This window comes from Perognathus longimembris, chromosome 4, assembly GCF_023159225.1.
Source record: "Perognathus longimembris pacificus isolate PPM17 chromosome 4, ASM2315922v1, whole genome shotgun sequence".
NCBI classification, from domain to species: domain Eukaryota; kingdom Metazoa; phylum Chordata; class Mammalia; order Rodentia; family Heteromyidae; genus Perognathus; species Perognathus longimembris.
Window position 1 is genome coordinate 38815199 of NC_063164.1, and position 26286 is coordinate 38841484.

Here is a 26286-nt window from a genome sequence, read left to right on the forward strand (position 1 = left end):
AGTTTCAGGGCTTATTCAGAAATCTGCAAGAACACTGTATGAGAGCTACAGAGGAGAAATGACTGCATATCATTTTAAATCAAAGGAAGACAGGACCCATGCCTTATACTCACATAGAACAGCAGAGCATTTTTATTTCTGCTACTCCACTTTCCCACTGAAGAAGCTAGGAGAACTTCCAGATGTGGGTTTGGATAAAGAAGTGCTATGGCGGGACATGCAGGCTAGACACTGAACCAGGTATTTGACAAGGATCCCATAAAAGCCAATAACATAGTAACATGCCATCAGCACATCCTTGTGTCTCAAAAGATGCTGGCATGAAATCACAGCACAGCGTTGTTTGCCTATTCTATACCCTGCTATTATCCATAGGGAAAGGAGCTTAATTGCAGATCTCCTGAACCACACACAGTTCACTGATTTTTGGACAGAAAATGTTAAGCTCTGGCGGGACTCATGATATGCATTCCTCATACTGGAGTTCCTGTTCATCAGTCTGTTTCCAGGTTTTTAATGATTTAGGAGAGGATTCTGCTTATCGCAGAGAAAAATGCCATTATATCTCATTTCCTTCAGATTATACAAAAAGAAGCTTTTGCAGCATGTTATATTTGGAATAAAAAGTCAAATGTTTGATATTAAGTCCTTAATGAAACCACTGAGAACTGTGCTGTGGTAAATATGATCCCCTCTCTTCCTGAAGAGGTCTTAAGAGATTCACAAACAGCACTTATCCTTATGAATGCCCAAACACAAGATCACCCACGAAGCCAAGCTGGGAAAGATTAAACTATTTAAAACACACAAACACAGAATTCTTACTTAAAATATTTTCAAGTAATGTACTGTGGCAGTACAGGCAAATGTTCAGATGTGAGAGAACTGTGTATATATTAACATCTTTTATATATTGGCTTCTTTAATGCACACACGGTGGTGCTCTCCGAGGCATAGGACAAATAAAATGGAGGCATGTTCCATCTATGAGGCCCAACAAGGAAATATACCACAAAATAGAGACAGATCTCTTTTCACCTTATGACTTCAAAATACCCTGTTACCATTCCTCATTTTGATTTATTGTAAATAATATCTGCTTTTATTTTCTTAAAGTGTCAATTATATCAACTCTTGTCATTGAACTAAAACCTACTCTCCTGTAGTCTGTCTGTATTTTTCCTCCAAATATTCTTAAAAATATATCCAATCACTTCAAGAAAACTCTTGGTATGGGTATATCTCCATGGGTACTTCACTCTCACAAATGCAGTAGGTCAAGAATGTTGAAGTGATATGTCTTGATCTAATCAGCCACACAGACATACAATAAAGAAAACAAGCCTGCTGCAGTTGGACAGAATAACTTTAAAACATGATGTCTATAATAATTTGGAGCTTCATGGCTCATTTATATGTATTCTGATTTATTTTAGTTCTCAACTATATTTTCTAACTAATTATGACTGAAGTTTTACTACATTATGTGATGCTTGATTCTAGTTATTAGCAGTAAGATTGTGGTTAGAACCCTTACAGTAAAGAATTTGAATGGTGTTTTTCAACAGACATGTCACAAAACTGTAAAGGGAAGCTATTTGGAATGTTTGCTGATATTACAAAATCAATGCCAAGACTGCAGTCAACCCCAAGTAATATTAGAGTAGTACCTTCCACACAAGTGAGGCTAAAGGAGTGATTAATCCATGAAAATTCCTAAAATATCTTCGAGTGATAAATATTAGACATAATGTCAGTAGTATTAAGCAATCCCTTTTGCTGAAGGAATGAAAGATTATTTAAAGTTGTAAAGGCTGTAGATACACCTATGTACAACACCTTAGTAATAACAATAAAATTATATTAAAAATGTTAAAGTCTACCTCATTGAATAATGCCTCATAAAAGTTCATGTAATTTCATCAAATAACATGATACAGTATGGACTATTTGTGGTTGACTTCTTTCACACAGGAATCTATTGGTAACCTATTGTTTGCTATTTTCCCACATTGTTCATGGGCCAATGGTCCATTCCATTTTAGTGCTGGGTAGTATCCCATGTTGAACATGCTAGAAATTTGTGTATCCCTTTTCTTGGTGATGAGCATCTGGGTTGTTTACAGGTGTTTTTTTTCCATTTTAGATGAACTTAATGTGAATATTATTGTCTAATTCTCTGTATAGAAATGAATTGTCAATTCAACTCTGTATAAAAAGGAGCTGTCGATTTACCAGTGATACTCACTAAACACTAAGTTGGGAATGAACTTTACAACTTGAGGGAGACTGGAGTTGGGGAGGGGAGTGGGAATAAATAAGGGAGAGGGCAGCACTGTTGCAAAAGAAATGTATTAGGTGCTGGGAATATGGCCTAGTGGTAAAGTACTCGCCTCGTATACATGAAGTCCTGGGTTCGATTCCTCAGCACCACATATATAGAAAAAAGCCAGAAGTGACGCTGTGGGTCAAGAGGTAGAGTGCTAGCCTTGAGCAAAAAGAAGCCAGGGACAGTGCTCAAGCCCTGAGTCCAAGGCCCAGGACTGGCAACAAAAACAAAACAAATAAACAAGAAATGTACTAATTACCTTACTATGTAAATGTAGCCCCTCTGTACATCGCCTTTACAATAAAATTTACATTAAAATACATTTTGAAACTGTCTCCTCTATATAATCAATGTAAGGGTGTTTTCCATGTTCAATGTCTATTGCAATTTAAAAAAGAAATGAGCTGCCAATGCCCTTTTCTCTGCACCTTCAAAAGTGTTTTGCTTTCAGCTCAACATGGACAGCAATAGACCTTGAATGAAATACCTTGAGGCTGTGTTCTATCTCAATCATGTCTTAATCTTTCAGACATTTGAATGCCTTTCCATTCTACAAGGCACCAGGCTGGTGTGTGAGGCCTGCTAGTAAGTACTATGCTGAATAGCCTGGACTGATACATTCAGGTGACTCATTCAAAATGGGAACTCTTTGACTTCCTAGAATGATTTCTGTTTTAATTAGGTTTTCATTTATTTTTGGCATAAGTTATATTCGTTATTATCTTAATTTTAAAAAGTTTTAGCAGAAATTAATTGTACAAATGGTTTCATTGTGTTATTTACATATTTATATATAGTGTAGTTTGATCAATTTCATCTTATGTTTCATTATACTGTTTTTACATTTTTATAATGTACATTGATTATATTTGATCATATTCTTTATCTTTGTCCTTTTTTTCCCTCTCCCCTCTCCTAGATGGAGTTGTTGTTCAAGTGATAGGGCACTGTCTAGGCAAGCTTAAGGCACAGTACCATCAAAAAGATTGTGGCTGTTTTCGCTTATTATGTTTGAGGGAAATTTTCGCGATGCACCTTAGATTTTCCTTATACGTGGGATCCCCTTGCCTCTACCTGTCAAGTACTGGTATTTACAATCACTTGCCACCATGCCCAGTCCTATCCTTTTGTATACTTTTATGTTTGTTCATTCTTCTCTATCATAATTTTGTATTTGATTTAGCATTTAGTCCTTTATGATTTAAAATTAAAATATTTTTATTTAAAACATTGGTTGGCTCCCTTCACAGGTAATTTATGTATTTAATACTTTAGTCCATTACTTGTCAGTACTACAAATACTACCTTAAAATGCAATATATTTAGCACAGTATCTGAAGATATGAGGCATTTCTAAAATATTTCATTTTAAATGACAAATATGAAAATACACACTTGGAGTTTTCAATCCAAACCTTTATCAATATTCAATTATTGATGCCTGTGTTAACACCAAATTATTTGATGATATAATTTATCTTCCTTGACATAAAATGTGTGCTATATAGTTGCCAAAATACTTTCATAAATATGGTGACAAGAGTCATTAGGATTAATTTTTAAAAACTTGAATTCATATAGTTTCCATTCATGTTGTTTTTAATCTTTTTAAAATTATTTTTGAAAATTTCCTTAAATAGTTGGCCAAAGGAGTTTCAGTTTAACATGACCACTTTTTAGTACAAAGAGTCTTGATAAATGTTATCTCCAATCTATTTTCTATTCAGTTTTGTTAAATTAAATGTAATCATTTTCCCTTAAAATACATTTATTATACTAAAAGCCCATATTTATGAATCATTTTTTGTGAATATATTATACAGTCATGAATTCAATTACTTGTCATTAGTCATTCAAAATTTGTTACTATAACTGGCTCTTGAAAATAATGGCAGCCACCACAAAATATATGAACAAAATCTACAGTGAATTTATTTGTTTTACTTATGTATAAGTTCCTCTTTAGCTATAAGGAAGAGAGTACATAACAAAAACATCTATACAAAGAAGAAAAATTATCCTATATAAGGAAAATTATAAAACCAAGCCAGTTCCAGATGTAGTTAGTATGTGCTACTGTTCAAAGAATCCAAGATTCTGTTTCCTCCACAATTTTCACAGTTGTATTCATAATTGCAAGGTGCTTAAAGAGTCACCAACCATTACCTCAAACTTGTCAAGATCCAAAACAAGTAACACTTCTTAAGAGTAGGAAAATAACTAGTTGTGGTGTTCCTGTAATCCCAGCTGCTTGAGAAGTAGAAGAAGGAGGATAATGTGTGCCTGGGCAGAAACACAAAACCCTATCTGAACAGTAAGGAAAAATAAAATAAAAAGAACATGTGGCTAATGGTGTATGGAAGTGGTAGATCATCTGACTAGCAACTCCAAAGCCCTCAGTTCAAACTCTGTAGAAAAAAAAAAAAGAAAAAAAGGAAATATTTCTTCTAAGCTACCTAGCAGATTTCTCTTTTCCAATGTTGTATGGTGCATCTTAAGTCAGTAACTGGCAAGCACAAAGTTTCCATGATGTACTTATTTCAAACTTAGACTATATAACATTTTCCATCTGAGGCTGGTGGAAGAGTTAACTCTGTTGAATACATAAAAGAGGGGGAGGGAGGAAGTAAGTCCACTGAAGAGACACAGCAGAAGAATAATCATTAACAAATTTAAAAGTTGGTTTTGCTGTATCATTCCATTTTCAAAATTATATAGATCTTGATTATCAAAGAAATATCTTCCTTTCAGTATTTTTTTATTTATAGTTATGTCTTACATGCCCAAGGTTTGTCCTAAGCTTCATTTTTCATGTTCTTGCCGACCCAGTGCCATGTTTATTTTTGCCCTGTGCCATTTTCTATTTCTTGTATTATTAAAATGTAACAAGCCATGAGCCGCCAGCATGTAACATCTTTCATGAAGTCTGTCTATTTCATTTTACTAAGTGTTACTATACTGCATGCTATATAGAACACGTTGTAAATGGGTCATAATAATCAGGAATGATAATGCATGGAATTCCTCCACCATTCACCTACAATTCTCATTTTCTAGTTTTAGACAACCAACTATTTTTACTTAATTAGGTTTGTTTAGTATATTCGTTTTCCTGCATAAAGCCATAAATACATATGTCTTCTATGGCATGGATGAGATTATACTTTATCTATTCCATCTACTTGGAATTGAGTTTTATCTTGGTAATATCTTGCAATTTTGTTAACCTATCTCTATGTAAATCTACCCAAATCCTTTTAGTGCCTGACTGTTAATGAGTTGTGCACAGATTTACCATGGTTTATTACCCCCAATTAAAGGAATTTAAAATTAATTGTAATTCTCATAGTAACAGTGAATATATTTCCCCAACTTGAAGAATATGTGTGTGCAAGTTTCAAAAGTAACTTTCTGAGAGTGAAATTTATTCATCAAATGGTATTATTGACACAAATTTTAAAAATTTCAAATTTGTCACCAGAAACATGGTTCCATTTCTGTTATGTTTAATGAATAAATAAGACTGTTTATTTACCAACATCCATACCAAGCAAGGCATCATTCACATTTTACATTACTGAAAGTTTTTTTTTATTACAACTAGTTGTATACTTCTATTTTATTTTAGAAATCATATAGTACTGCATATTAGGAACTCTTAGAAGAACCCTGCTTGTCTTCACTCATGTGACCTATCCAGTAATTTTCTCAATAGTTACCAATATGATCATAAATTTAGAGAGAAAGATTAGGCAAATAGAGTTCACTCCCCAAAGCCACAAGATTTGGAAAAGCCAGTATTTCAAGCCCAAGTAGCTTGAATCCATAGCTCAAGATGTTAGTCAACTTCCCACAGATATGACACAGTACCTGAAAAAATCAACATAAGAGGATAAAAGACTTATTTGGGGCCTGTGGTCTCAATCAATGTTAACTGGTTCCTTTGCTTCTGGGCAAGTGGTAAGCATGAGCATGATTATAGAGGCAATGTGAGAAAGCCATATGACTCAGGCCACTGTGGACAGAAACCAGACAGAGAAAGAATTGGCTAGAGATAATACAGCCCCCAGGAGCATTCCCCCAGTAATCCAGTTCTTTTAGTTATGACCCACTCCCAAATTTCCATTACCTCCCAATAAATCACCAAATTATGAGCCTTCTAATGTACTAATCCATATGATCTAATCACTCAAATAACAGTAAATTGTGCATTTTATCAGTGAGTCTATGCCTTCTACAGATTCTGGAGAAATCAAACAGGAATCTTGGATTAGGAGGCTGCTGTAAAATTGCTTTCACATTATATTTTAAGTGCAATCTTTATAATAAACATCTATATCTATATAAACAAATTATTATTACAGTTGTTTACAGATATGGCAGTCTTCCAGTGTAGACAAATGGTAAGTTCCTTGTTTCTCAATAGAAAGACTTTAGGGTTGAACACACCAAGGAGTCTTAATTGAGCAAGATTTATTTGAAACGGAGCAAGTTGAAAAAAAATTTTTTTTTAGTGCAAAAGTAAATGCATACCATCAACCAAGCAGTCAAATGTCCTAAGCTCCTGAGTCTTAGGTACTTTTATTGATAGGGTTTAAAGATTATATAAAGGTTAGGTACAAATTCATGGAGATTTCTGAAAGATAGGAAAGTTTTGCTGATAAATGGATAATTACCTACCAAGCTATTGTTAGTGGTAAGATGGCAATTGGAGAAGAGGTCAGTTCGTGAAATTTCAGCTATAGTGAGATGTAGATTAATTCTCTGACTAAGCTTTAAGTTTGAGAAAGTTTCTATTGGGGTCCTATGCTGGAGACCTTTGGCTACTGTACCCACACAGAAAATGCCTCAACCATGGTCAACTGTTACACCAGGGAAATAGTAGAGCAGGGAAAATGTACCCTTAAAAACAGCTACATTCTGTTTTCTGCATCTTTTGTTTTCTTTTTCATCCTGCCCGCTACATATGAAACCCTCATTGTTTTCATTGTAATTTTTTCTTATAATATATACTAGGAAAACCTTTCTTTGTTACTTTGGCACTCACCTCAAGCACTCATTCAACTGCTTATAGATTTTCTTTCAATTGGATTTAAAATCAAAAACTTTTATTAAAAGCAATCCCTGTTCAGAATTTGGTTGGAATATTTCTATACTATAGGTTCAACTTTGTGTGCTATTTTTAGATACTATTTGCTTCATAAAAGTTCCATGTGTATTGTTTTCCATGTATGGCAGTTAATGCAGTAAATGTGTGCTCTTAAATAACAATATTCTGGGCTTTTTCTCATTTTTCAGATAGATGATAAACAGATATGCCTCTTTTTCAATGATATTATAGAACAATCTGAGTTATAAAATTCAGCAGAAAACAGAAGCTGGAATATTTACCTACCAACTGTACTCACTAATTGAGATAAGAGTTGATCTAAAAAAATGAAAAAAGGTACTCCGGAAATGGGTACTTGCTTGGCCAGAGAAGGAAGGGGAGTTGGAGAGGAGTAAAAAGAGATGCTGGAAGAATGAAAGGGGGAAGGGAGGAGAATGCAGGTGAGAATTCATTGTATATATCACAGAATTGAGGAAAACAAGAGAAGAGATGGGACAAAGGGGAATCTTCATTCCCCTTCGTTCATGTTGAAGGGATGGAATTGATCAAGATGCATTATATAAATAAGTTGCTTTATTAAGTGGCAAAACTTTCAACATATAACCTAAAAATTAAGAAAAGTAAGGAAAGGATTGGGTTGGAAGGGGTAAGAATGTTAAGAGCAGTGATATTAATGAAGGGGCACTGTATTCATAAACTGCTTTGTTGAATGAAACTCCTTTGTATAATTACTTAAAGATTAAAAAAAAAATTCCAAACACTTTTTTTACTCCAGAATTCTGACCTATCTCAGTTAAGGGCAAATGGAAGAGGTCTCAAAAGTTGGAGGCTCTTGTATAAGCTTCAACATTTAATAAGAGAGAAGAGAGAGAGCCAAGAAGTCAGGTTCAGAAATTACTAGTGCCTACCATAAACAGAATTGAGAACTGACTTACATGAATTCTACTGTTCACATTTGGAAGGCTCTTTTATTTAGATATATGAGACCTCCAAGCAATACCTTTGTAGACCTAGGTAAGTGGAATCTCTATTGTAGAACTTGTTGTTTAGTGTCACATAGAAAGGATGCCACGCTGGCCTCGTAAATTAGTTGTCCATGTATCTTTCCCAAAGTTCTCACATCCAAAGGCAAGTCTGTCTGAATCCTGATGATCCAAAGGCTGTGTATGGCTTGCTGTCCCTCCATGACACAAAGTACTTCTAAGTATGAAAATAATCTCAGAAGCAAATCACAGTACTAAAAGAAAAGGTAAATTAATTTACCATGTTATTCCTCTCTGTTGGCATCAATCAATTATGTTTCAGTGCTGTCATGGTAGAAGGAAAGACAATTAAAGGTATGTCAGTATGTTTTATAGCTTTAAGTAATTAAATCTACATTGTGTAGGTCCCCATTTGTATACCTGATCTGGGCCTTATAAACTCATTCTGAGTCAATGAAAGCTAAGTTAAGCCAAATTAGACCATGCACACAATTATTTGAAGCAGGCACAAAATAGACATATATGAATGCTTATAAACTCAGTGAGTTCTGAAGTTCATCATGCTAAGAAGAGCTTGAAGGGGGTTTTATCTGACCCATAGTTAAAACTATTTTCATGTCAAGATTCTTTTAATATTCTAATAAAAAAACAAGCTATTAGTAGGTGACTTTGAGAAAGACTAATAAATATTTTAAGCCTAGATTATCCTTGTACCACATTTTATTCATTCATACTAGAACTGAACTGCTTATTTTTAGGAAATGTATTTCTGCAAACTATTTTAGAAAACAAATTCTCTCACTAAAGTAGAATTATTTGAAACTCCTCTTTCTTAAGTCCCTCGGTGTATTCATTCTTATTTAGGGATCTTTCATATAGGATTTAACCTTGAATGTTAAATATTCAATTGGAGTACATGAAAACATAGATACAAATAGTCTCCTATACAATGATACACTGTCAGGAAAAATAAATACTACAATAAAGACCTCAACCTAACCTTTCTTAAAATTGTAGCAAGAACAATGACTTTCACTGGCTACAGTGCTGTTATACTCATTGTTTTGGAAATACTGAGAATAAATTTCATTCACCAATATCATGTCTTTGAAGGGCTTCTGGACAGGTAGTTAGACCAGGTTTGTTGTCATGACAGAGGCAAGATTTTTTGCCTCAGCCTCTGGTTACAAATTAATTTGGAAGCTCTGTTACTAGTTCAATCTGTCTGTGCTTAGAGAATCTAAATAGAAACTCTGTAAATTAAAAACAAACATGAAAATGTATTGTCTTTATATCAACACTAGACTGAATAACAATCTGAACAGGAAACTGTAAAAAAAATTGTCTTTATATCAACACCAGATTGCTAATGTTATTTTATATACATTTAAGGATACAAAGGTCCATCTATACTTTTCTCAGAAAAAATTGCAAAAATCTCTAAGATTCAAGAATGGAATAAATGTTTTCGATTTTTTACCTTCTTTCTCACTCTTGTCTCAAGCTGAAGCCAAGAAATATTTTTGAAGTTTTTATTGTCTATATGTAAGGTTGCTTTGTCCCCCACCCCCTCCCTCTCTCTCCTTCCCCCCTTCTCTCCACTCCTCTCTCTTCTCTTTCCTCTCTCCCCTTCCTCCTCTTTCTTCTCGTTTTAAAAGAGATTCAGAAGAAATTGAATTTTGTGAGGAAACAAAGCTTTATGAGAACATTTCTCTTCCAAGACCTCCAGGAGTTTGGCTGCCAGCCCTAATACCCACAGGACAAAAATAATGATGCATTTGGTTCTTTTCAGAGACCATTACCTTCAGATTCCTGCCCTACCTCCAGGAATTTTCTTGACCATGGGTTAAACAAAAACTTGCAAAAGAAGTATCAGCCTACTAAGCTTCTCCTAAACTCCTTTTCAAAATTCTGTGAGCAGAGCAAGGCCCTACAGATCAAACCCAATGACAGACTTCAAGAGAGCTGGACTTAGACAGGCCTGAGAAAGAAGAAACAAAGAACCCATTTTGATCTCCAATTCACTTGCCTGGCTTGACTTGGTTACTACAGCTTTCTCAAACAAAATACTGAGAAGAGGGGCTGGGGATATGGCCTAGTGGCAAGAGTGCTTGCCTTGTATATATGAGGCCCTGGGTTCAATTCCCCAGCACCACATATACAGAAAATGGCCAGAAGTGGCGCTGTGGCTCAAGTGGCAGAGTGCTAGCCTTGAGCAAAGAGAAGCCAGGGACAGTGCTCAGGCCCTGAGTCCAAGGCCCAGGACTGGCCAAAAAAAAAAAAAAAAATACTGAGAAGATTTCCCTATATGTTCTCCAATCTTTTGCATGTACACATTGACTTTTTACATTCTAGATGTTATAATCTTGTGGAAGGAATCATTAAAAAGAGTATTCATTTTAAGGACACCCATGTCTCAGCTGTCTATTTCCAGTTTTATGTCTTATGTTTTTAACCAGAGCTACTCCAGAAAATAAAGATTCAGATCCCGTAGATACTTCCAGCTGGGCTTTCGTGAGCCCTCTTTCCATGTCTTTTTTCTTGACTGAGAACATCTCAAGCTTGAATTAAAAGATTGGCTAGCCATTACTTTTAACCACTCACAACATTCTATTTTGCAGAATTATTACATCCCTAAGGCAAGTAATGAAATAGCTGATCTTTAAACAGCAGAGTAACAAATACCAGATCCTGCAGCTGCACAACAAGATTTATACTGTGGAACCATCCAGATGAGATGCCTACATTCCAAATTCCATAGAAAGGAATGCCCTGGTTTGGGGCTTTATGGTATATCCACTATTGGCTGTATCTTATGCCACTTGTTCCTGGTGGTCTATGATGTCAGTCATATTATTCTTCAGTAGTCATTCTTTCTCCTTATCCTAGCTACTCAAATTTTCCTAGACTTATGTTTGATTCTAAGACAAGAAATTGTGTATAAAAATGCAATGTCAAGATCCTTAAATGAATAATTCTCCTGTATTTCTTTTCTTCTTTGTTCCTTAAGGGTAAATGTAGAAGGCATAGCTTAAATGAGGCAAAACAGAAATGTATTTTTCTGTAAAATAGTAAGTTAGCATATAATTGATTTGCACTAGTTGAAGAAGTTATGTGTTTGACCTCTGTTTTCTGGGAACTGAATACTACTATTGTTAGCAAATTATTTTGATGTTTTTAATTAGAACTGTGAATTCTACTGTAAAAGAATAAAAAAAGAAAGGCCCCCTTTGGGTAGTAGGCATGAGTGGTATTAAAGAAATTAAGAGGGGCTGGGAATGAGTGCTTGCCTAGCATGCATGAAGCTCTGGGTTTGATTCCTCAGCGTCACATAAACAGAAAGAGCCAGAAGTAGTATTGTGGCTCAAGTGGTGGAGTTCCAGCATTGAGGAAAAAGAAGCCAGGGGCAGTGCTCAGGCCCTAAGTTCAAGTCCCAGGACTGGCAAAAAAATGTTATTGAGAAATTAAGAAAATATGATTTTTTTTTTTTTTGCCAGTCCTGAGACTTGGACTCAGGGCCTGAGCACTGTCCCTGGCTTCTTTTTGCTCAAGGCTAGCACTCTGCCACTTGAACCAGAGCGCCACTTCTGACCTTTTCTATATATGTGGTGCTGAGGAATTGAACCCAGGGCTTCATGTATATGAGGCAAGCTCTCTTGCCACTAGGCCATATTCAGTAGTAGATTAGAAAGGAAGAGAAGAAAGCCTGGATACTCAACGTCTATTATATCTATAAGAATAAAGAAATTACAGCCAAGAGAAAAACGTGGAACTAAGCACAAAACTCCATCAAGGGATTTACTACAATGCTTGAGTCTTCACTTGTTGCATGTTCACTTTTCACTCTAATAGGAAACTGTAGTCACAAACATCTGGAAGCTCTGTAAACTGATCATTTTATCCACACTAACAAATTTCTAACTTTCCACCAACAGACTCATGGGAATGGTGCTTATTTGTCCTGTATCACCTTGCTCAGACCAAACATAGAAAATCCAGTAAGCTCTCTCAATCTCCATATACACCAAGTGTGTTAGTCTGTTCTACATTCATTATAGAAAATACCCAAATGTTAGTATTATTTAAAAGGCTCATTAATCTTACAGTCTTGGAGGACTAAACATGTGGTGTTCACATAAAGGTCTTATAGCAGATAATGTCCAAAATGATAGGAATTTATGTGGAAGTAATCACACAGCAAAAACAAAAATCCAGAGATTACTGAGGGGTCCATCTTGCTCTTTTGTAAGAACACAGTTTCTTAGACACTAATTCATATTTGGCAATGACCATAAATTCCATGTAGGTCTAGTTACATTGTATTCAGGTCCATCTCTTGATGGACCACCAAACTTTACGATACAAGTCAAACCACAGCAATGGCAAAGACTATACTCATTATGATAGTATAGTTGAAGATAGGTTTTGGAGATAAAACTAAACAAGCTTCATATCAATCAGATAACTTGTGATATATCCACCACTCAAATATAATTTAAAGATATACCTTTCTCATTCCTTGAGCTTCACAATCTGGCAATATAACTACAAGATCTCTGTGCTAAGCACCTGGGTTCCAAAAGACTTCAAATATTTCCTACCAATTAGTTTATAAGTCTTGCAACTATAGTACTAAGGAGCTTAGTAAGCCTTATGGGCTGAGAACTGCCTTGAAAATGAATTATAAGAAGAAATTCAATGTATTCCTTATGCATTTTGCATTCTACATTTTAAATTTCCTGGATTCAGTCTCCTCATTCACTGGAATGCAAAGTGAGGCATAATTAAGAAGTTTGGCTTGGCTTTATGCTGTAGGAGGCACCGTGTATCAGATATAAATGGAGGGGAGAGATGTGGAAAGTTATGAGCAAGGGGATAAATTATGTGAAGTAACGGAGAATAGGGAATCCAGACTCAGAAAAATTTAGAACTTCATAAGCTCATAATGAAGTGAAACATCCAAGTAATTTATTGAGTGAAAGGAAAAGAGTAAAATCTGACATTTTTTACTTTATTTCAAAACAACATAGCCCATGGGGAGTCTTGGAGTATAGCTAAAAGTAATCTAAAAAAATTATGGCACATGACTTTAAATTATTACTGAAATTATCGCTATCCTAAAAGAAATAGTGTATCTTTATAGAATAAGTATTTTGAGCTTGTAAGAAGAGAAGAAACACCTGGGAAGATAAAAGCTTGACTATTCAAAATTCATTTTAATCTTATTTTATTCAAGAGGCAGTGAACCTTTTCTAATATTAGGAAAAATAATTTGTAAAAACTTACTAACATTGGTAATTCCATTATTGTCTGCACTAACATATTAAATCGGTGTTCATTCTATAAGAGAAAACAGGTCGTGTGTGTGTGTGTGTGTGTGTGTGTGTTCATGTTCTGATACTGGGGTTTGATCTCAGGGGCCTTGCACTTTTGATTGACTTTTTCTTCTCAAGAAATAGGCTTTATCAATTGACCTGTAGCTCCACTTTCAGGCTTGATCTTAATTTACGTTTTTTTGTTTGTTTGATTTAAAATCTGCCTTTTAGGAGCCCAGATAAATGAAATAAAAAAGATTTTACTCTTTTATTCCTGGTTGAGGAAATTTGAATAATAAAATAGAAAATACCTGTAAGAACAGTTCAAGTTACAGGGTTTTCACTTTAAGATCTTATTAGTTAAATATTTTTTAAGTGAGTTGATTATCTAGGAGTTTGGGGGTCATATAATTAGTACCTTAATTCTTTTTTATTTTAATTCTACAATAATAAATTCAGAAGTAGATAGCTCAGGACTGGCATAAGGACCATTGAGTGTATTAAAGTTACTAAACTATTTCAACAAGTGTTGATGATATTGAGATATACAAAAGGACAACTGCCTGGCTCTTGTGGTTCATGCCTGTCATCCTAGCTACTCAGGAGGCAGAGATCTGAGGATCAAGGTTTAAAGCCAGCCCAGGAAGGAAAGTCCATGAGACTCTTACCTCCAATTAACCACCATAAAAGCTAGAAGTGGAGCTGTGGCTCAAGTGGTAGAGGGTTATCCCTGAGCACAAAAGGCTCAGGGACAGCACCAAGGCCTTGAGTTCCAGCTCCAAGACTGGCAAGGAAGGAAGGAAGGAAGGAAGGAAGGAAGGAAGGAAGGAAGGAAGGAAGGAAGGAAGGAAGGAAGGAGGAAGGAAGGGGCTGGGGATATGGCCTAGTGGCAAGAGTGCTTGCCTTGTATATATGAGACCCTGGGTTCAATTCCCCAGCACCACGTATACAGAAAATGGCCAGAATTGGCGCTGTGGCTCAAGTGGCAGAGTGCTAGCCTTGAGCAAAAAAAAAGAAGGCCAGGGACAGTACTCAGGCCCTGAGTCCAAGCCCCAGGACGGCCAAAAAAAAAAAAAAAAAAAAAAAACAGAAAGAGAGAAAGAAAGAAAAAGAAAGAAAGAGAAAGAAAAAAGAAGAAAGGACAACTAACAATCATAAAAATATGCAACAACTCGATTATTTCTAGGAAAGAAAACACTAAGAGTTTTTTCAAGAGAAAAATAAGATCATTTCTTAATAAAATTCTTTTTATTTATGGAAATTGGCAGGCTTTCACCCTTGCATGTCAAGCCACTGGAAAAACAGACTTATCAGGGCATGCACCTCTTCAGGTTTCCTCCAGTGAAACCTAACAGTTTTATAAGAACTAGTTCATTTGCAGCTATTTTACAATAGCTCTGTCTGAAGCTTATGAAACTTACACAGAGGCTTAGATCAAAGCTACAAGACATGTTGAGGTTCAGCTTGTGCTTGAGTTTATCCAGAAACAACGGAAACATGATATCATTCCACATCAGGGAATAAACCCAAGTAGAAACAGCAGAGTTTCACTGAAGGGTTCAGTCTGTGGTCAGGTCACGCAAGAAAAGGAGGAAAAGTAAATTGCTCTAAGAAACTGGATTTTCTGTTTGAGATCATAGCACCAAATTGTGATCCATAAGTTCAATAAGATTTTACCTGAAAAGAAAAACTCAGTTATTAAATCACTATGGGCAATGAGTTACATGAAAGGTTTTCTGTTCTTTTCTTTTTCTTTTCTAAGGCTAAGCATTTAGTGAGAAGAATATCAGGTTTCATATTGGGCCAGCTATGTTGGTTGTAATTAGAAGTGTGAAGGAAAGCAATGTAATCTTCATTTCTTCCAGATAACTCTATGAAACCTAAAGGAATGCTCTAATAAAAAAGCACATTTTGGGAGGGGGGTATGAGGGACAAGGTAACAAACACTACAAGAAATGTATCCAATGCCTAACGTGTGAAACTGTAACCACTCTGTACATAAGCTTTATAATAAAAACTTTAAAAAAAAGCACATTCTGTAATTCTTAACAACTGCAAAAATTACAAAGGCAAAAGTGTTCTGTTTATTTTCCTCCTTTAAAGAGGAGTGGTAGCATATCCATACATGTGGTAGTTTTCAAGCAGATTTTCACTGTAAGTAACACATACAGGTTCATTGAAGATCAGGTCCACACTTAATTACTAATAAAACATTGTATTTAAATCTCCTTGATCTCTTCCTGACAGAAATTACTAAGGTAAACAACTTGTATTTGTAATTACATACATTTTTTAGTGTAACAGAGTTCTGTTACTTCACTTATTCTTATCATCGTCTCAACTAAAGAATCACAGGCCTACCCTCCCCCTTTTAAAGATAACAGAGGGAAACCATGAAACTTACGTTTCTTTGCATCTGGCTTATATAGCTTAATATAATTTTTCCCAAGTCTTCCCACATCATTACAAATGGTACAATATCAATTTTTTTTTCTGATAGAAGGGTAGAATTCCATTGTGAACATGTACCACATTTTCTTGATCCATTCACCCACTGAGGGGCATATAGGTTGATTCCATACAGTGGCTATGGTAAATAATGCTGCAATGAATATTGTAGTGCAGGTCACTTTAGTGTGGAACTGTTTATGCATCTAAATCAACAGGTAAACCCACTGAATGATTAAAAAATATACTGGGACATGATAATTTATACAGGTCTTTTGACAATCTCACAGTGAGATCAAAGGTGGATATTCTTAGGAGCAGATCACAAAGGCTCAATAGCTGTATACATATGATCATACAAAATAATATGTCATGAAATAAACTCTAAGATATGGAAACAATAGAATTTGTTGTTGTTGTTGCTTTTTGTATTCTTTTCCTTTTTTAGCTTACTTGTCTTTGGGAGGGCTAGGAGAAGAACAGAAGTGGTATGACAAAGGGTGAACAAATACCACAATGATACTCACTTGATAGCATATGAAGAGTGAAACTATAGAACTTGAGGGATGAGAGTGAAAAACTAGGAGAGAGTGCTCATTAATTGGCTTATATAACTGTAACCCCTCTGCACATCACCTCTACACTAACAATAAAGTGTATTTTTAAAAAAAAAGATAATGGAGGTGTGATGCTGGAGGACGGAGCATATAATTCATCCTTTGTGATAGAGCACTTGCCTAGCAAGTGTAATGACCTGAGTTTAATCTATAGCACCAAAGAAAGAATAAAATTAAAACATAAAGATAAGGAAGGTATGATGAAGGTAAGTAACTTTTTCTCGGTTATACAGCACACATTAAAGGTGATCACCTTTCCTCAGATTACTGCATTGTTTTAACTTGAAAACAACTAATAATAATTTCCAACAACACACCTGCACTTTCACCAGGCAACTATGAGGGTTCAGGGGGAGCATGTTTTCCTATTGTATTAAATTACATAGAACTTGCAAGATATTTTTAAATTGTAAGGGGTATTTTGAATCAAAATATGTACATTTGTAGTTGTATATGCAACATGAAAACCAATGATGAATAAAAAGCATTTCTAGTTTTGTTCATGTTGTGGACAAAAGCCCTAAATTTCTATTAAACACTTTTATATGTACAAACTATGATCAGCTAAAAATCTTAAACCTTAAATTTTATGAGTAAATGAAGTCAATTATACAATACTTGTGAAACTATAATAAATTTCCCTTCTCTTTCCTGGGTTCTTTTTTCCTAAACACTTCTCCCTTCGATTTCTTTTTACTGTTTTTTTTTTCCCTTTTTTTCTGGCCCAGCACATATAAACCCTGTCTGTCATCCTCATTCATGTATGTATGTATGTATGTATGTATGAATGTATGTATCTGCTGGTATTAGGGCTTGAACTCAGAATCTAAAAGCTATTGCTTTTTTTTTTTTTTTTTTTGCTTAAGGTAAGCACTCTACCACTTGGACCACAGCTGCACTTCCGGCCTTTTTTTAAAAAATATACTTTTAGTGGACATTAGAGTATCATAGACTTTTCTGCCCAGGCTGGCTTCCAACCTTGATCCTCAGATTTCAGTGTCCTTAGTAACAAGGATTAGAGACATGAGCTTCCAGCACCTGGTAATCCCCTTTACATTTTTAAAACTGACGTATTTTACTTTTACAATTAGGTTCTGGGACTAGGAGTATAGCTCGTTGTTAAAACAATTGCTTGGCAATTATGAGACCCTGAGTTCCAACCCAGTATCACAACATTTTTACTGTACCAGATATCTAATATGAATTTAATATTTGGGTCACTTATGAATAATAATATGCCATTGTATAAAATTGGTTAAAATCTGTATACTCCCCTGCACATACACAGACTAATTTGAGGAAGTGAGAAAATAATGGAAATATGCAATAAAGCTCTTCTTGTATCATGAAAATATTTCTTTTTAATGTGAAAAATTGTCAATACTCACCCCCAAATTTGTCTTTAACTCATAGAATTTCGATTTAGAATTGGATGGGACTGAAAACTCAAAATTTCTTTAAATATAGTCTTGTTCAGACCTTGTATATCAGCCTTTCAAAGCTATAGATATTGTCTAAACCTTCTGGAGTGTTAAGATGAGGTGAAACCCTTGTGTATGTGGAGTGAGTGTTTAGTGCAACTGCACTGTGAGTCAGTGTTCATCTCAGAAGCCATTACCTTTCCTCAGGCTTCCACTCTGCTGAGAAGGCAAAGGGACTTTCTGGCACTGAGCACCCTGGGGTTCAATCACACTTATCAGTTATTGTCAATTGTTCCCCTCCTGTGAATGTCTGGCTCTCTGCTTTGCTATTTACCTCAGTAGTTATGTCTGGTTTATTTCCTTAGACATTGAGGGAAGAGCTTCTTTCAAGTATCTACAAAAGTGAACATGACCTCCACTATATTCTTTTTTCAAGACAATTTTCAGTTCACCAACTGTTTTTGTTGTTTTCTTTGTGATGATAAAAATAAAAATAGTAATAGTACACAATTTAGCCCCAATTATGATCGTAAAAATATCCTAAAAGTCAGGAAGTTCAATGCCCATATTATATCTACAACTGAGGCATACAAAGCTTAAACAAACATCCTATGCCATGTATCACACCAGTGGCAGATACAGGATGTTCAGATCTAGAGCCTACTGCCTAACCACCATAAAATGCCATCACTCGTGACAAATCAGATAACACTGATGAGATTTGTCAGCACAGATTTAGTTTCCTTTCTCACATTCTGAATGGCTTATTTCCAATTATAAACTCATTAGATTGAAAGCTAAGAGAACTTTGTTTTTGTTACTGTTGTAGTTTTTGCTTCTAATTTACATATGATATAGAGGCCCCTAAATCTTTGCCCTTCATTTGTATCATCTGAATAATGTAGTTGTTAGTATAAATAATATGGGAAGAGCCTCTAGCTCCCTAAATCCATTTGCTCCTTGGCATTACAATAGGTAGGTTATTTTCATCAGATTCCATGACTATCATGTCTGTGAAGTACGAACATGGAGTTGCTTCAACTACAAAGAGGTGTAAAAGAGGGCAAGAGATACCTTCTTTCTCTTTTTTAAATTTTGGTCACAATTTATTAAAGTAGGATTGAAAGGCAGACAGGGAGGGTTTAGCTTGGACAGATTTGCTGCATGTGAATTCCAGACTGAAGATTCCATGAGAGATAAGAAATTTAAAAAAAAAGAGATTATATAAAATGTGTGGATTTGAAGTCTTAAACATAAATTCAGGCAAAAAGGATTCCACATTGAGTAGACAGCCTGGAAACAAAATGGAGGCAGGAATGAGAACCAAGTTTTGTGGGTGGGGAGAGATAAGATGGAAAGTACTGAAATAAGGTTATTATTATTATCTTATCTTGAGAAATAACAGAGGGCAAATAAGTCCAGAGTGAGTGGTAGAGTGCATTGGTGATGGTTGATCAATTGCTGCATAATCAAGAGCCACAAATGCTTTGGCTTAACAGAACAACATACAGTTTCATACATTAGGCATTGGATACATTTCTTGTACTGTTTGTTACCTCGTCCCTCATTCCCCCTCCCCCTCCCCCTTTCCCTCCCCCCAACCCCATGATTTGTTCAGTTCATTTACACCAGTTTTTCAAGTATTGCTTTTGTAGTTGTCTTTTTTTACCCTGTGTCTCTCGATTTTGGTATTCCCTTCCAATTTCCTAGTTCTAATACCAGTATACCCGGTTTCCAGTATACTCAGATAAGATACAGAGAAAGTGTAGGTACAACCACAGGAAAGTGATACAAGAAGATCATCAATAAGAGGCTACAATTACATATGGCACGTTGAAAGTAGTTACAACAATCGTTTCCATAACATGGAGTTCATTTCACTTAGAATTATCTTATGTGTTTGTGAGGGTATAGCTATTGGGCTCCTGTGATCCTCTGCTGTGACTTGCCTAAACCTGTGCTAATTATTCCCTATAAGGGAGATCATAGAGTCCATGTTTCTTTGGGTCTGGCTCACTTCACTTAGTATAACTTTTTCCAGGTCCTTCCATTTCCTTACAAATGGGGCAATGTCATTATTTCTGATAGAGGCATAAAATTCCATTGTGTATATGTACCACATTTTCCTGATCCATTCATCTACTGAGGGCCATCTGGGTTGGTTCCAGATTCTAGCTATGACAAATTGTGCTGCGATGAACATTATTGTGCTGGTGGCTTTAGTGTGATTATGTTTGTGGGCTTTTGGATAGATACCCAAAAGTGGGGCTGCTGGGTCATAGGGGAGTTCTATATTTAGTCTTCTGAGGTATCTCTATACTGCTTGCCAGAGTGGCTGAACCAGTTTACATTCCCACCAACAGTGGAGTAGGGTTCCCTTTTGGCCACATCCCCTCCAACAGTTGTTATTGTTAGTTTTCTTGATATAGGACATTGTTACGGGGGTGAGATGGAATCTCAATGTTGTTTTGATTTGCATTTCTTATAATAAAAGACCTAGAATAGCAAAAACAATCCTAAGCAGAAAGAACAGTGCTGGAGGAATTACAATACCCAACTTCAAGCTGTATTATAAAGCTATAGCAATAAAAACAGTTTGGTATTGGCACCGGAACAGGCCTGAAGACCAATGGAACAGAATCGAAGACCCAGAAATGAACCCACATAACTACGCCTACTTAATCTTTGATAAAGGAGCTAAAACAATAGTCTGGAAGAAAGATAGCCTCTTGAACAAATGGTGCTGGCAAAGCTGGTTCAACATATGCAACAAACTAAAACTAGATCCATATATATCACCCTGCACCAAAATCAATTCCAAATGGATCAAATACCTAGAAATCAAAACAGACACCATGAAAACACTAAAGGAAGGAGTAGGAGAAACACTTGGGCTCCTTGGCACAGGACGGAACTTTCTTAACAAAGACCCAGAAAGGCTACAAATCAAAGAAAGGTTAGAGAAATGGGACTGCATCAAACTACAGAGCTTCTGCAGGGCAAAGGACATAGCTCGCAAGATAAACAGAAAGCCCACAGATTGGGAGAAGATCTTTACTGGCCATTCAACGGACCAAGGCCTCATATCGAAAATATATGCAGAATTTAAAAAATTACCTTCCTCCAAGGCAAAACCGCAAAGAACCAATAGCCCCCTCATCAAGTGGGCTAGAGACTTAAAAAGAGATTTCTCTGATGAGCAGATGAGAATGGCCAAGAAACATGAAAAAGTGCTCTACATCACTGGCCATAAAAGAAATGCAAATCAGAACAAACATTTGTTATGTCAGTTTCTGGAAGCCAGAAGGCTTCTCATGGCTTAGCTAAATTCTCTGCTCAGTATCACAGGGGCTTAAACCAAGCTCTGGGATGAAGAGGCTATCTTATCTGAGTGGCAAAGCACCACTTTCAAGCTTGTTGAATATCTTAGTAGAATTTTATCACCTAGTGGTGGTGGTATGATTGGCATCCGAATTTTTTCGGTAGCTGTCAACATGGGGCTTACTCAGTAACTAGAGACCCTCCAGTTACTGCTTTGTAGAATTTACTGTTTCATAGATGTCAGCAGGAAACTGCTTCACACCAGAGATCCTCTCTTTTGACTAACTCAAAGTCCATTGACTAAGGGTATACATATGAACATGATCTCCTTTCACTGTAGCCATTAAGTACTGCCCACACCAAGGGAAAGAATTTATATAGAACACATGCACTGAAGATTGAGAATATTAAAAGACGTCTTAAAATACTGTGCACCATAACTGGACAGAGGAAACATTATATTAAAAGCAAATCATTAAGACCATTGAGAGTTGGTTTTTCATTGTTGTTGTATCAGATTATTTCATTATACAAATCTAGGACAGGGAAACATCTACGCCTATAGTGTTTAGGTTTTAATCAAGTACCATCTTAAGATACCTCTACTTTTCAGATATGTTCACAGTCAGGCATCTATTTTTTTAAATGCTGGCTATATTGTTTCTGAGGAAACATAGCTGAATTTTTCCCTAAGAATTTCTCTCTGCTAAAATGAGATGCTCCACCTAAATTACTCTTAAGCATGAGGACATGCTACATAAAGTAATTGAGCTAAATGGGAAGTATAAATCTTCTCTAATTCAGGGCATTCCTGAAAGAACAACCCAGATACAGTGTTTTCTATGACATCATTTGAAGTCTCTACTGCAATGACAATGTGTAATAACTTCTTTTTCTACCCCATCCCACCGTCTTCATTTCCATACAGGCATTTTCAGAACTCCAATAGAGTTTATTTTCACTGAAAAGATGACTTATAAGACCTAATATAGGCCTTAGAGAGTAGTCTAAAATGAAATTTATAGAAAAGAATACTTCCTGAAGACTACTGGTCATAAGTAATGACCACTGACAATTAGAATACTGATTGAATCTAGACTTTAGTAGCAATAAAATTGGTATTTGATAAAATGGAATATATGCTTGAATAAAGGAACACACTAGCAAATAAAATCTTTAGGTTTTAAAAGTTTGGAATAACAGTTACTTTGTATGTAGATATATTATGACAAAAAATAGTCTAGTATTTCACTAATGATAATCATTAGCCAGTATAAAAAGTTATGAAAGACAAAATACATTGCATTAATACACTCTTTTCTCTTGCACTGGTAGGGTAGAAAAAAATTAGGGAAGAAGGCTTGGATCTTGTGAGGTAAGCACTGGAAAAAGGTTTGACTGATAAATCTGTATGTTTCTTCTGGCAATATCAAAGCCTTTCTCAGGAACATATTCGAGACATGTGAATCAATTCAATTAAGAAAATGAATACTAGACTTGCTTTGAATCCTTCTGGACTATTAGGTTCCTCAACTTCTTTGTTAAAGATTTGTCCTCATAATTCTTTTAGAGACTGAAGGCATCTTCAGCATTGAATAAAACACTATTAGTCTCTAATATCCATGTATTCTTTATGGAAAAAAAACAACTAGAATCAAATAAAATATAGGAAGTATCATGCCTACAAAGCAAAAATAAATGTCGCAAGTATATTGCAGAATCTATACACTGGCAATAATTGGAAGAACATTTAAAGGTCAAGGAAAAATAATGGTTAATTTTATGAAGAAAAGGACATTGTTTGAGGCAACTCTCTAGTGATAATTCATCTTATATTATGGTAAGACAATGTTAATGTAGTTATGAGAGACTTGTGGGATAGTTCAAGAAAGTAATGGGCCAGCATATTAAGACAGACATGGCTACAGTGTAGTATATGATGAAAAGCGATTTTTAAAAAAGATCCATGGCAATGCTGTTCAATTGACAAAATATATAAGGCCATAAAAATCCTCTAGAGTCTCCTAGAAGACACTCTATTTGCCCAAACAACAGGAGGTATGCTTGTGTGAGGGGCACTAGTATCTTGGAAAAATCAAAGTTTGGTTGATGATGGATATTATTGATTCAGAAATTAGATGAAAAATAACCAGCAGGGTGACAAGAGACCAAGTGGAATCCTTTAACCATGCAAAGAATATCATAATGAGAAACAATGTTGTCATTTAGACATTTTTGACTTACAAACAAGTGATTGACAGAACATGTCATCCCTAGGATCATATATATGGTTAGAGTGATATTCCATTTAGAGCTATGCTCTAAATCTTTAGAATAAAACAAAATCAATGCAGATGATTATCTGTTGCAAAGAAAATTTACAATTCATTGTTTTAGTCTCTGTATTGAGAATGTTTTCAGAGATGGGGCCAAGCATATGAAGGAATGATAAAAATCCTTAGTAATAAGGATTTTGTGTAATACCGCAATATATTCAAGGTGGTCCTTAAAAATGTGGGTTATAGACATTGCAGTGGAGTTAATTAAGAGAGTGCTAGTGAAACTATATTCCCTCCAGACATTATTAACTAAAACCCAACAATTGATATTGAATTCTGGGAGAATGGAGGGCAGAAATAGCAGCAATTACTTTTATTATTAAAAAGACCCCAAGTATTCAGATTTGATGGTCCCATAGACCCCATGTAATTCAACAGTGTAAGTTTTACTGGATAGATTCTAACCAATACCCTTAGTAAATAGTATGTTTGCCAAACTAAAAATAGATATTGTTACATTTTACTGTCCAACAAAATAATCAGGGTGGGAAATCCTCCAAATGGACAGAGCCTTCATGATGCACCCTTGCATAGATTTTATGAAGAAAGAAGACTGGCTTCTGATAATAAGGATTCTGGATTGACAGAAAAGGGTAACTGAATCTGTTTGTCATAAGACCTAGAAAATACTTGAAAATTAAAGACACTGGGATCCAAGTTTAAGGAATGTGAGTGTCACTACATTGTTGAGCATGAAATATGAAAAACAGTTGTGGTACATGTTAACAACCACCCGAGAACACTCACATGGAAGTAGCCAGAAACAACCAAAAAGGGAGATTGACCTGCTTTCTAACCAGCTTCTAAGTTTAGCAAAATGGTAGGAGGGCAGAATACCATTATGACAAGAAAGGTGGGTATAAATAGGACTAGAAATAGGCTCACACTTTCTAAGGCTAATCTAGTCACTGTCAGATCTCCAATATGCAAGCAACAGAAAAATCCAAATTTCTTGAAAAGGTACTATTTTGCTTAGTTAAAAAAAAAAAAAAAAAGCATTTGATGGCAAGTTCATAGTAATGGACCACATCTGTCCCGGAAAGAGTAGTAATTCATTGTCATGGAAATCAACATATATTTTCCACTTGGTTTTACTTTCCTACCCTATAATATCTACAGGCTTAAAGTGACTGGTTCTATTCATACAGGAGTCCTGAATAACATCCCAGCAAACCAAGTATTCTACTTTATAGTACACAGGCACAGAATTAGGCATATATCTACAGTACTCAGAGGTCCAATCACATATTGTGGAACTCCCAAACAATGCTTCTTGTTACATGTTTGTCTTTTGATAAGGCAACAGATGTACAATTTTGGAGATAATTCTCTGTGAGCATGGAAGACCATTCTCTAGGCTGCTGTATACACACAATTATAGTATCTGTTATGTGCGACTGAAATAAGAGCCAATCAATGAACTATTTGGAGAATTTGTTTTTCCATTTTCTGCAAGTATTAATTTTGTGACATCAGAAGTCTCCATTCCTACTGTTTCCCCCATAAAGAAAACAAAAGGCAAGGATATCAACAAATTTGAAGCTATCAACATATTCTCCAAGAAAGAAAAGGTTCATCATTGGCAATATAATTTCTCTCGAACTGAGAATGGAGGTAGGACGATTGTTACACCATAGGAACAGCTATAATCTAATGACAATATAATGCCTAGAGTCTCAGTCCTCTCAATATTTACAGTCATGCTCACTACACTAGGGTAAGGATGTGTAATGGGATTAATGCCATACATGACAGGAATTTAAAATCTATAGCATTTTAATTAAATTTAACTTTATCACCAAAGGGACACAGAGGTTACAGTTACATATGTAAGGTAGTGAGGACATTTCTTGTCAAACTTGTTACACCCACCCTCATTTTCCCCCCAGTTTCCCTCCCCTTCACCCCCCCAAGCTGTACAATTCATTTCCAACATATTGTCTTGTGAGTATCACTGTTGCACTGGTTCACCTTTTGTCCTTTGTCCTACAAAGATGACCTTCAGTAATAGACGCTCTAGATTTTCCTTTCCTTTTTCGCCCACATATTTCCTGAATAAAAAAAAGATCAATCAAAATTATGGAGAAACTTTTCCCAAATGGGACAATCTTTTTCAATCTCACAACTGCCCATAAAATGTTCTGAAGGCATTCATGGTCCTGGAATTGTTTTCTTCTAAAGGTTTGAGAGCTGAGTTTCTCTCTATGTGTTTTTTTTTCAGGCTGATGGGAGTTTTTGTTTTTTACTTGACGTTACTGCCACGCTCCTAAAGCAAAGCGCATATGAAAACTAACATCATGATGATTAATGATAGTATGATAAACACAGTTGTACAGAAAACCAGTTATTCAGCTCAGAAATATCCAAATATGACCAGTGTAACTTTCCAGCTTTCTGTTGGAA